The sequence below is a fragment of the Dasypus novemcinctus genome, chromosome 7 (assembly GCF_030445035.2).
Source record: "Dasypus novemcinctus isolate mDasNov1 chromosome 7, mDasNov1.1.hap2, whole genome shotgun sequence".
NCBI lineage: Eukaryota > Metazoa > Chordata > Mammalia > Cingulata > Dasypodidae > Dasypus > Dasypus novemcinctus.
Window position 1 is genome coordinate 126,894,759 of NC_080679.1, and position 12,905 is coordinate 126,907,663.

Consider the following 12,905-nt stretch of genomic DNA (forward strand, 5'->3'; position numbering starts at 1 on the left):
CGGCACCTCCCTGAGCCAAAACCTGCGCCATAGACACCTTTGTGCCGCTGAGTGGGGCCATCCCCGAGGGAACGCCAGCCCTGCGGTCTGACTGGGGAATGTTGGTGTCACTGTCTGGGAGAGCAGGCGCAGAAGCCAGCCGTGGAGGGCAGGCCCCTTCGCAGCCTCCTTAGCTGACGGGTGACACTTCGGAGGCTGTAAATCTGTAGAAACACATTTTGGCCCGGAGACTTTTCCCCTTTAATTTTCAAAATGGGGTAATTGTAAAGGCATTTGGGTTTGCTCTCCCAGTGCTCTAGGACTTTCCTCTTCAACTGTGGGTTTTTGGCCCAGAAATCCTTCTAAACCTTTCTGTGTGCCTCAGCCAAGCGCCGGGGCCCACTCTGCACCTATGCCTGGGACGACCCGAAAGGCTGGAGCCACGCCGTTTGGCGCTGGTCCTGACTGCTGAGTTTCCCCGGCTCCTGAGAGGAAGCAGCGGGGCTGGATATTAGAAATTTTATGAAGTCCCTGTGTCGGCCAATGCGCACATCTTTGCCAAGCACCTACTATGCGCCAAGTCACGTCCCAGAGCACCTACTATGCACCAAGTCAATTCCCAGAGCACCTACTATGCACTGGGCCAGTGGTCCCCACAGAGCATTCCCTGCCCCCTCCGGCCCCCGAGCTGCTTCGACCTCACCTGGGACTCGTTAGAACTGCAATCTGGGGACGCGGATGTGACTCAACAGATAGGGTGCCCGCCTACCCCATGGGAGGTCCGTGGTTCAAACCCAGGGCCTCCTGACCCATGTGGAGCTGGCCCATGTGCAGAGCTGATGCGTGCAAGGAGTGCCCTGCACGCAGAGGTGTCCACCGCGTAGGGGAGCCCCACATGCAAGGAGTGCGCCCCGTAAGGAGAGCTGCCCCATGTGAAAAAAGTGCAGCCTGCCCAGGAGTGGTGCCGCCCACACACAGAGCTGACGCAGCAAGAGGACGCAACAAAATGAGACAGATTCCTGGTGTCGCCAACAAGAGTACAAGCGGACACAGAACACACGGTGAATGGACAAAGAGAGCAGACAATGGGGGGGGAGAAATAAAAAATAAAAAAGGAACTGCAGCCTGAGTCGGCACAAGCCCTCCGAGTGTTTTTGACGCCTGCTCAAGTTTGCGAGCCTCAGTGTTAGGCCCTCTCTCCCCCGGCTACGAGAGGCAGGCAGGCCCCACAGAGCTTCATCTTTCCCTGTGTAACATGGGAATTCCATCAGGACCCGCCTCTTAGTTCAGCAAGGTGACAGAAAGCGCATGGCAGAAAGTAATTGCAGACGCTTGGCCCAGGCTGCCCCCCGAGCAGCAGCTGTCCCCCCCCGACCCCCGCCCCGTGTCCTCACAAGCAGTGCAGAGCCTGAGAAAGCAGCTGCCGACTGCCCGGCCCCGTCCCAGCGTGCCCACCTCGGGCGAGTTACCTCGTCTGGGGCCTCAGTTTTCTCACCTACGAAATGGAAGTACCACTGGTGCCACTCTCACAGTCCGGGGAGCGGTCCTCGAGCTACGGGGCTCGGCATCTGGCACAGGGTGTGCTGTCCTGAGGCCAAGCTCAGTCCTGGCTTTGTGAGCTCGCCTCCTTTCTTAGCAGCTCTCCTTTCCCGGGCTCTGTGCTCTGCCCGGTGGGAAGGCCTCCCCTGCTCCAGCGCCCCTTGCCAGCTGAGCCCCTGCAGCTGGACCGCTGGCAGCGAGGCCAGGCTTCTGAGACTTCCTTCTCCAGGGTGGTGGCCGGAGCCCTGCACAGGAGGTCTGGGCTCTAGGGTCCTGCCCCACTCTGCACGGCGCCCAGAGCCTGCCCCGCATGCGTGACCCCAGCTGGCTCCGTCTCGTCCTCTGTCCACTGGAGGTTGGAGGGTCCCAGAGCTGGGCAAGCTGGAGGCTCCCATGGGAAGTGTGTAAAAAAATGCAGATTTCCAGGCTCCCTCCCCGACCTGCTGCCACGGAGTCTCTCGGGGTGGGTTCCGGGCAGGTGGCTTTTTCCAGGCCTCCCAGGTCACTGGATGCAGAGGGGCGGGGCCAGGCCTAGACACTGGGAGTTGTGAAGAGCCCTGGGGGCGCTCCCCTCTGCTCGGGCTCCCCCATGGAGCCCGCTGCTCCGGGGCCACTGTGCGGCCTGACACCCCACGGCTGCCCCCTGCCCTGCTCTCCTTGGGTCCCTGAAAGTGTCTGAGGTCACGGCCCTGCCTTGTGGGGATGTGTTCCCCGTGCACCAGGGCACGCTGTGCAGAGCCAGCTGCTTGAGCAGTGTCCGGGAGCTGCCTGGGGCCGCACGTCCCCTCCCTGTCCCCGCGGGCCTGACAGCCTTTCTTTGCCTGGCGCCCTGCGCCGCGGGCTCAATTCTCCCTCTCTGTTCCTGTGCTCTCCCCACAGGGTGCCACGCCGCAGGCACCGTTTGCGCCCCAGTCAACGCCCGTCAGGTGAGGGGTGAGCCTGATGCCCCCGGCCGGCCGCGGTGCCTGTGGGCTCGTGTCCAGGCTCCTCTGCTGGCCTGGGGTGCCCCTTGGTGGACAGAGGGCAGGGACCTGGACGGCTGGCCCTGCCCCCAGCTCTCCTCTGCCAGGTCCAGGCTCTTCCAGGCTCTTCCCTCGGGGTGGGGGGGTGGGGTCAGGTGTGACTATGTGGGCAGTTGTTCTTCTTTAAGTGCTGTTCAGGAGCGCTGGGGCTGCTGCTTGTAAGCCTGTTTTATGGCCCCGCTGCCCAGCACGGCCAGCTCCCGTCAGGCTCTGTCCGGAGAGCAGAGCTCAGCTCTCCCCGACGTCACCAGGAGGTGGGGGGGACGCCCCGCCCGGCCAGGCCTCCCTCAGTGGGCTCTGGCTCCAGGGGCTCTGGCTTCTGGGGGGCTGGGAGTTTGGGGGAGGTGGAGTCGGGGGGCCCTTCCGTGCCCCAGGAAAGCAGTAGGCAGAGCTGGGCTCCCCCAGCCCCCCCTCCTGGGGTCTGTAAATGGGGGATGCAATTGGAACTGCTCCTGGGCTCCCACGAGATGAAACGGGACGGCGTTTTAAGAGTGGCCTGCGGAGCGCCCGGCCTGGGGCGGGACGGGGCAAATGTCCTCCGCCGGGAGGGAAACTGAGGGGCCCCCGACGCTCCTCGAGACGGGCCCCCATTCAGACTTGCTCCAACAGCAGGCTTCTCGCCCCGCCCCTGCCGCAGGCCCGAGGCTCGGGGCCTCCCCGCCCCTGCCTGGCTGCTCCCCCCATCTTGTTGCCTCTCCCCCGATTGCCCCTCAGCCTCTACCCACCTGTTGGCCTGTCCCCCTCCTGATTGCCCACCCCTTGGTCGTCCCTCCCTCCTGGTTGCCCCTTGGTCGTCCACCCCTCCTGGTTACCCCCTCCTCGTTGCCCCCTCCTCGTTGCCCCCTCCTGGCTGCCCCCCCTTGGTTACCCCCCCTTAGTCGTCCCCCGCTCCTTGTTGCCCCCCATTAGTTGTCCCCCCTCCTGGTTGCCCCCCCTTGGTTACCCCCCCTTGGTTGTCCCCCCTCCTCATTGCCCCCTCCTGGTTGCCCCCCCTTGGTTACCCCCCCTTAGTCGTCCCCCGCTCCTTGTTGCCCCCCGTTAGTTGTCCTCCCTCCTGGTTGCCCCCCTTGGTTACCCCCCCTTAGTCGTCCCCCGCTTCTTGTTGCCCCCCGTTAGTTGTCCTCCCTCCTGGTTGCCCCCCCTTGGTTACCCCCCCTTAGTCGTCCCCCGCTCCTTGTTGCTCCCCGTTAGTTGTCCCCCCTCCTGGCTACCCCCCCTTGGTTACCCCCCCTTAGTCGTCCCCCGCTCCTTGTTGCCCCCCGTTAGTTGTCCCCCCTCCTGGCTGCCCCCCCTTGGTTACCCCCCCTTGGTTGCCCCCCCTCCTCGTTGCACTCCTCCTGGCTGCCCCCCCTTGGTTGCCCCCCTTAGTTGTCCCCCCTCCTCATTGCCCCCACTCTTGGTTACCCCCCGGTCTCCCCCACCTGTTTGCTCCACCCAGCCTGGCTGCCCCCCTTGCCTTGTGAAGGCCACGCACACGCCTGCCTTTCTCATCGTGTCTTCTGGACACGGCGTGCGGGGCCCGCGCGCGATGGAAGGGGCACAGTGCCGGGCGCTCTGGCCTCTCCCGGCCGCGACCCCGCGCGGCAGACGCTCCTGGGCTCTCGGCGTTCATCAGGGATGCTAAGCTGTTGCCCAGCTGGGGCAGTCTTAGAAGCCGTTTGAAGTTCTAGAACTGGAAGAAGTTGTGTCCGTTTTACAGATGGGGAAACTGAGTCCAGCAACCTGAAGTGCAAACCGTTCCCCAACGATTCCGCTGGGCCTATGGCTGCCCCCAGGAGTCGCCTGTGGGGTGGGGTCCACTGCGTCCCCCGCCCGACCCCTCCTGGCCCGATCCTCAGCGCCCCAAACGGAGGGTACTTCTGTCGGAAACGCTCCCCGACGTCTGGTTCTGTGGAAACTGATGCTGGCGTTTCTAAGCCTGGTGGAAACACTGCCTCATTACCCCGGCGCCAGTGCATAGTTTACTGTTGGTTTATTCCGGGTTTATCATTTCGGTCATGTTTAACACGGCTGCACCAGGCATGCTCTATTAAATCCGGCTTATTTTACATTCCTGTCCGGAATTATTTATTTGTAACAATTTCCTCTCTATCAAAAGACACAGCTAATGCTGTGTTTTAATGTGTTATTTACACACAAAATAACCTATTTACAGCTCGGTCTGAGCCGGAGGGAGAATGGATGGGCCCCCGTTGCCTGCGTTCTGTTATATCGGAGTTTAACAATCTGGACTGCTAATAGAACCATTTGTCATCGGCGGGGGCGGGGGCGGGGGGCGGATAATTTATTTTATGTTGGTGGCCAGGTCTCTGCCTCTGATCTCGAGAGGCTCTGAGGATCATGAAGCCAGGCTGGGCACTTGGGGTGGGTGGGGGGTACCAGTTGGCGGCAGGGGACCCCTGGCAGCCTGTGGATTTTCTGCATTCGCGTGTACATCTGTGGACGGCTCTGAAACGTGGTGGGAGACGTGGAGCTGGCAGGGGCCCGGCCCTGCCCCGGGAGCTCTCCGTATCTCTAGGAGAGAGCTCCCCGCAGCCTCGGGGGAAGCAGCCGGCCCCGCCTCCTGCCCCAAAGCGGGGCCTTTGGGGATGGGCAGGGGCTCCCCAGGTAGGAAGAAAAGGCGCAGCTGACCGCGGCGGCACAGGGAGCTGCGGAGCCCCCGTGAGTGTCGGGGCAGCTGCGTGGCAAGGTTGGCAGAGGTGCAGCTGGCCTCGAAGGCAGGAAGGAAAGAGCAGCGGGTCTAAGGCAGGGCCGGCGCCAAAATCCAGACCGTGGTGGGCAGGGGGCTTGGGCAGAGGAGGCTGGGGGCAAGAGGCTGCCATGGCCACATGTGGCAGGGATGGGCCAGGGTGGGCAGGCGTCCTAGTTGTCCAAGGGTGCAGGCCGGGGTCCCACGGGCTCTCGGCCACCGACCGCAAGGGGAGGAGGGAGAACGGTCGATCCCGAGCCCCTCCTGCGTGGAGCTCCGCCTGGCACCAGAGGGTGGGGGGTAGACAGAGGCCGGAGCCATAGTCCCCGTCCCCAGAGCTTACCATCCCCATCCCCGCGGAGAAGCCTGAGTCCCCCGCTGGGCTGTTGCCTGCTGCACGGGGAGCTCCAGGAGAACAGTCTGGAAGGAGCAGGCCCCTAGGGGTCTCCAGCAGGGGCAGGGTCCTGCACGAGGCAGGCTGCCGAGCGGGCTGCTGGCAAAGCGTGGTGGGGCTGGGGCAAGCCAGAGGGGCGCGAGGGGAGCAGCCAGCTCCAGGCGCCCGCACGGCCTGGGGGCTGGCCCAGGCTTCCAGACGCGGGTTCGAGTCCTGGTTCTGCCGCTTTCTGGGCTGCAGGACCTTTGCAGTTCTCCTCTTTAAAAAGGGCAAATGCTCGTCTCTCGAGGCCTGGGATTCTGGGTGATGAGTGTCACGGGCTTAGCTAGCGACTAGGATATAAGCAACTCCGTAACTGGTATTTGCTGCTCTTTGCCGCTGTGATTGCTGTGAATCCCAGAACTGCTTGAGAGAGGGAAGGAGTGAGGGAGCGCCTGACCTCTGTCCTTGTCGTCAGGAGCAGTTTGCCCTTCACCGGGCAGCAGGAACAGCATTCTGGCCCAAGGAACAGCCTGGGCCAAGGTGAGGAGTCTGCATGGCTGTGGCAGCAGAGCCAACGGGGGAGTGCTGGCAAATGGGCTGTGGCAGCAGAGCCAACGGGGGAGTGCTGGCAAATGGGCTGGCTCTCTCGGTCCCCAGGGGGCGCTCCCCTGCGTGGCGTCTGGGGGCTGGGAATCCGGGTCCTCCTGCGGCTGCGCGTGCACGGTCTCTTTGGCCCCGCTCTGGGGTCTGGCCTGGGCTCTGGGCCCACCTCCCCCTGCTCTCCTCCTGGGTGGGTGTGGAGGGCAGGGCCAGAGGGACACCAGGTTCCCTGTCTCGGGAGCCCACCCGTGGCCCCTTCCCTGTGAATCTGCTGGGCCCGGGCCTGGGTCCCCTGCTGGGCCTGACCCGCCGGCTTTGTTAGCGGGAATCAGGCAGCTGGAGCCTTGCAGGAGTGTGAGCGCGGGGGTCGGCGCAGCGCCCGTTCCTGCCATCCACTTGTCCGCCCTGCCCAAGGGGGCCTGGGCTCTGTGGTGCTGGACTGTGGGCTTCCCCTCCTCCAGCCACGTGGCTCGGGGACTGAAGGCATGAGCAGGGGCGCCGTGGGCACTGTGCCTGTGACGGCGGCAGGGGCAGGGCAGCCCCACCCGCTGCGTGCCTGCAGGCCTCCCCCAGGCGGGTCGCCGCTTGCAGCCCCTGCACCGTCCGCACTGGCGTTTGTCCCTCTGTGTGGCCCAGGCACCGGTGCCAGACCTGCGGGCACGGGTAAACCGGGGCCAACCCAGGAGAGGAGGCGGAAAGGGCCAGAGATGCATTTGGTGGACTTCATGCGGCCTCAGCGCACGGGGGTGTACGTGGACCTTCATCCCATGTCTGGCTGCTAAAACAGGAGGCCTCCACACTTCCACGCTGACTGCCTCCCGCGCACTCGGCTGGCGGCAAGCAGTGTGACAGGTGCCTTGGGCTCGAGGCAGGCAGGCAGGCGCTGGTTCACCGCAGGGCCCCGCACGCGGGCCTCCCTGGCCTCGGCTGCGCAGTGGGGGCGATGGACTCCATGCCAGAAGCTGGGGGAGGTCCTGCCTGCGATGAACGTGGCTGCCACCAATGTCTTCTTCAGATAGTTGGCGTCACCTGCTGGAGAGGGCCGCGGCAGCTCCTGCTGTTAGGGCCGCAGTGGGCAGAGCTTTGCAGCCGCCCATAGCCCCAAAGAGTGGCCGTGCCGGCTGGGGGGCAGGGAGGGGGACACTGAGTGGTCACAGCAGCACAGTTCAGACCATCGCAGGTCCAGCCACTGATGAGCAGGTAGATGCAATGTGGCCTGACCGTCCGTCCTAGCTTGGTAAAGGCAGCCAAGGCAGTAGACCGGAAATGGGTCAGCCTTTGCCACGGGCACCTGCTGGTTGAAAAGCTCAGCGTTCTGAGACTGAGAACAATGTTGAAACCAAGGCTTCCTCAGGAGAGTATTTCTCCCGCAGCTCAGCTCCGGCCATTGGCTGCGCTCGGCCTTTTCCTTTGGACCGTTGCGCTCAGCTTCCGGCTGCTCCTTCTGGGCTTTCTCGCCTGGGCTCCACTGACTTCTGCTCTTGCTCCCGTGGCTTTCTCCCTCGGCGCACGTGGGCTCCTCTCCGCGCTCCTGGGTCTCTCTGGGCCTCTGTGCGTTTCCCCCGTTTGTGGACTCCGGGGAGAGGATTAAGCCGCAGCCTGGGCCGTGCCTTACGGGAGGCATCTGACCAGATGACCCTTGACCGAATCGAATCCAGTCCACGGCTCACAGGAGGCTCCTACCCACAGGACGGACCAACCTGAGAACCTGCCGGGATGGGGACCACAGAAAGCGCAGGCCACCAGGCCACGCCGTGGAACACCCGGCAGCAGTCCAAGGAAGGGAGCCCCATGCGCACTGCCAGGGCGCCCCTTGCTGCAGCGGATCTCCTGCTCCGTGCTGAGCATGGCACCTCGGAAACACCCTGCTCAGGGAGAGCAGCTGGCACAAAGGCGCAAACACCATGTGATCGCATTTCCACGAAATGTCCAGAATGGGGCAAATGCACAGAGAGAGAGCGGGTCGGTGGTGGCCAGGGCTGGGTGGTGGGGGTGGGGGGTGGAGTCTGGAGTCCCTGCTGATGTCCCTGGGTGGGTTTTTGGGGTGATGGAATGTTCTGGAATTAGATACTGGTGATGCTTGCACCACCTGTGAATGTACTAAAACCACTAAACCGTACACGTTAAGGTGGTGAATTTTATGGAATGTGAATCGTATCTCAATTTTTTTAAAAAAGAAGACAGGATGGGAAGGGCTGGTGAGGTTGGGGGGCCCATTCTCTTTCAGGCTTGCGGCATCTGGGCCTGCCCCTTGGCGTGGCCCCAGGACCCCCGCCCGGGCCCCCACGGCCGCCGTGAGCACCCCAGCCCCTCCGGGAGACCCCGGCTGCCCCTGGCCACCCGCGGCTGCCCAGCCAGTTCTGTAGGCTCCAGGAGGCTCTAAAAATAACTGGAGTGGAAGGCGGGTGTTTAATGACAGAGTAAATAATGACCCTGAGCATGGGGCTGGGAGGGGCGCTGAGTAAATCACTTTGGAGCGCGCGCCAGCCTCCAGCTCACTCGTGGCCCTTTATCTTGAGATTATGTCCTCCTTTGGACTCTGAATAATTGATGGCGGGTGGGCGGGGGGCTCAGGGGGGGGCGGTGTCCGTAGCTTTCCTGGGTCCTGCTCCCCCCCCACTCCAGGGACCGCAGTGGAGGAGCCCTGGAGTCCCCAGTCCCTGCCTGGGAGTGCCAGGACACGGGGTACGCTCACCCCTGGACCCCTCGGCCAGGGTTCTCCGGTGCTTCTGCGCAGCGGGGCCAGGGACTCTCCACTCCTGAGGCTGAGGAGGTGAGGTCTCGTCAGGGCTCCTTGGCGAACACGTGGTGGATCCTAGGAAGGGGCACAACTGAAGCCCCACAGGTCCCTCCCTGTCTCCCCCCCGCCCCCAGGCCCGTCACCCATTGGATGGACCCTCTGGGGTGCGCGGGCAGCATCTCCCAGCAGGCAAGCAGGGGGCAGGCGAGGCAGGTGCAAGTGGGCCGGGGGTGGCACAGCGGGTCGGGCCCCCCTGAGGCTGCGCAGGCCAGACACCAGCCCCCACCTCCCGGCGCCCCTTGGCAGGTGGGCTGGGCTGGCACCCCCAGCCTGGACGCCCAGGAAGCACGTGGACACTTGCCGCTGGGCGGGGCGGGGCCCCGGCCTCCCCAAAGCCGCGAGGAAGCCTGAGGGCGCGCAGTCCCTGCGCTGCTCCTGGAGGGACCTCCCTGCTGGAGGACCTTTGGGCTCTCCGTGAGGGGCCCAAACATGCTGAGCAATACCTGGGTAGAGAGAGCCTGGGAGGAGAGAGGCAGGAAGTTCTGGGGTGGGCGTCCCTAAGGAGGAGGGGGGCTCCTGGCTGTGGGGAGGGAGGTCGCCTGGGCCGAGGTCTGGGGGCAGGAAGGATGGCTCATGGCAGGGGGGGGCCATCCACCCTGCCTGGAGGAGCCCCCTGCCCGGGTGGAGGGGGCAGAGGAGAGGGCGGGCGGGCTGTGGGGGCCTCGGGCGCCACTGGCAGGCTTGGACTGGGGCACTGGGGAGTCGCTGATGGGCGTGGAGCAGGGGCGGGACGCTGAGAAGGTCCTGCTGGGGGGATTGGCGCTGTGGCCTGAGCAGGCCGTCCCCACAGGCGAGGGGCAGGGGCTCCTGCTGGGGCTCCCGGCTCTTTGGAAGAGTCTCCCTCCCTCCCCCTCTTCCTTCTTCCCACAAACGCCGAGAGGGTCTTCTGTGCATCAGCAGATGCACCCGGCAAGATGCCCCCTCGTGGCACTGCTGTGCCAGGGGGAGACAGACATGCCACCAAGCAGGGGCGTGCCCCGGAGGAGACGCAGCGAGCACACTCGTGGCGAGGGGCAGGGGGTGCCTGGCTGGCCGTGGGGAGACGAGCCCCCTGACTTCCAGATGCGCCGGCTCGGCCCCGGGGCAACGGCCTGCCTGCAGAGCAGGAGGAGCAGCCCACCTCCGACGCGGCGTGGGGCGAGCGGCCAGCTCGGGCCGTCCCTGCGCAGCGGGTTCCCCGGGGGTGGACCCCTGGGGAGTCGCCGCCTCCCGCCATCGCGCTCGGGCAGTTCTGCAGTGTCCTCGTCTCCACGGAGGGACTGATAATAGATAGCCTTGCTCCTGGGGCCGCAGCCGGGTGTAGAGGTGCAGGTGACACCGAACGGGCCTGCCTGGAGCTCTGGAAGGACAGACAGCCCGGTCCGCTCAGGCCACTCTGTGCCTCCGGGGTCCCCGAGCGGTCCTTGGAGATGTTGCTGGCTTCCTCCTCTGATACCCTGGGCGACACGGGGCCTGGGAAGAGGACACGTACGGCCTCGTGGCGGCCACGTGGCCCCCGTGTCCTGGAGCTGCCCGTGGTGGGCGGCCGGATGCCTCTCGTGTGTCGAGGGACGAGGGGCCAGACTGTGTCCGGGGCCCTGCCGGTGCTAGAACTTTCCGGAAGGGTGGCTGCCTGGCGCCGAGGGTGTGAAACCATTGGTCGCCGGTTCCCTTGGCCAGGCTGCTGGACCGCCCACCCCCTGCACCTGGCCCTTTGCCCACAGCGCCCCTTCCCCTCCCCAGACCCCCCGGCTCTGCCCTGCGCGCTGCTGCAGTCGGCCTTGCTGGGGCTCTTCCCGTGCCCTCCATGTCTCCAGCCTCAGGCGCCACCTCATCCTGAAAGGGGGTCACCCAGCCCCCCCCATCCCACCCATTTGTGGGGAAGATGCCCTTCCTGAGAGCCGGTGACCCCCTGTGGTGTCTAGGGGAGCAGTCAGCGTGAGGGGCTCGTTTAGGAGGTGTCCAGGGGAGCAGGAGGGGAGGAGCCAGCAAAATGGACGCAGGCACCGCTGAGGCCGCCCGAGCTTCCTCCCGACCCACGTTCAAAACGCCTTGACACGTCCCACCCGGGCCGGGCTGGGCGTCTGCACCCCTCCGCGGCCGCGGGCTGAGGGCGGCCCCGGCACTGCCGCCCGTGGCGCCGTCGGGCAGAGCGTAGCCCTCCAGCACGTAAGGGTGCCGGCAGGGGCTGGAGCTGGGTGCGTGGGCCCCAAGTGGTGAGGCCGCGCGGGGACGCAGGAGGAGGGTGCGGGCAGGCGGGGGTCCTGGCGCCGGGGAGCCCTCTTCTGGGTCTCCCTGGATGGCGTCCTCAGGAAAGGCGGGTTTCCCAGCCGAGGAACGTCTCAGCGTGAAAACACGGAAAGCCACGGTCCCTGGACTGAACGTCCCAGCCCTGTGCTGAGAAGAGGGTGTGATGGGGGAGAAGACAGAAGACGGGGCCAGGGACAGGGCTCGGCGGTCCCGACATGCCCTCGTGTGTCCCTGGGGACACGGGCCGGGCCCTGCCCTCCTGGGGCCTGGGTGCCGGAAGCCCAGGGCAGGGGATGGCCCTCGAGTCCAGGCCTTCTGGAGTGGAGGGGGCCCAGACCCGAGCCCCAGGGTGAGCCTGGTTTATCACCCAGCCCTAAAAACCTGTCCAGCGGGATGGAAGCGTCTGCCACTGAGCGGGCACTTGCTGGCCATCGAGGAGATCAGCAGCAGCAGTTAGCAGCCCCTTCAACTCTTAGCTATGGGCGACGGAGGGGTCTCTGCAGACAGCGAGGCTTTATCAAGAAATGTTTACTCATAAAAAGCACAAAGATGCTTGGAGAGGAAGCACCGGCTGGCACGGGCTCGCCAGCCTTTATGGCGGTGGCCCATCTCTAACAGGGGCCGCAAATCAGCCGCCAGCCCAGGCGAGGACTGAGTGCGCCGGGAGTCGGTGGGGAGGGAAAGTCAGGCCTGCCGTGTGGCCCGCTCGCCGGCCCGCCTCCCCGGCCCCTTCTCCGCGTGCCGACGGGGGGTCGTGCTGCCACATGTTCGGATCAGCAGCCTGCTGTGGCTCCCTGCTACCATGGGTTCGTGATTGAGCGCCGCGGGCGCTGCAGCCCTGTCCGCCTGGCACCCTGCAATACAGAACCACTTGGGTTCTGGAACGTGTCCATGCCCAGCTCGCTTGGGTCTCTGAGGCTCTGCGTAGCCCTCCCCGCCCGGCCCCAGAGCGCCCTCCTCTGCTCTTCTACCAGGTGAGCTCCTGCTGGTCGTTGAACAGCCATTCCGGGGAGGCGGATGTGGCGCAAGTGACTGGGCTCCCATCTACCATATAGGAGGTCCAGAGTTCCGTTCCTGGGCCCCCCTGGTGAGGGCAAGCTGGCCCACGCTGCGAGCTGGCCCGAGCAGAGAGCAGAGCAGCAAGATGACGCAACAAAAAGAGGCACAGAGGAGAGACGATGAGAGACGCCGCAGACCAGGGAGCTGAGGTGGAGCAAGACTGAGCACCTCTCTCCATTCCAGAAGTTCCCAGGATCGGTTCCCGGTGCTGCCTAATGAGAAGGCAAGCAGACACAGAAGAACACAGAGAATGGACAGAGAGAGCAGACAACGGGGGGGGGAGGGGGTGGATAAATATTTTTTAAAATAACAAAAAACAAGAAAACAGCCATTCTGCTTGTCACACGGTTCCCCCGGAGGGCTGCCCCAATGCCCAGTCGTATTTCCACCAATGACCTGGCAACTCCATGAGCGATACCGAGCCAGAGCCTGTGAGGGACCAGACTTCACCCAGTGTGGGACCCAGGAAGTCTCCGAAAGCCTGCGGCACCTGCCATGCCGCCCAGAAAATGAGTGCTCATGCCTGTCCCCCCACTGCCGACCTCGTGCCGCGGTGACTGTGGACGCAGCCTTCCCTGGTGCCGCCGTGTTTGCGCCATGGCTGGCCCGGGG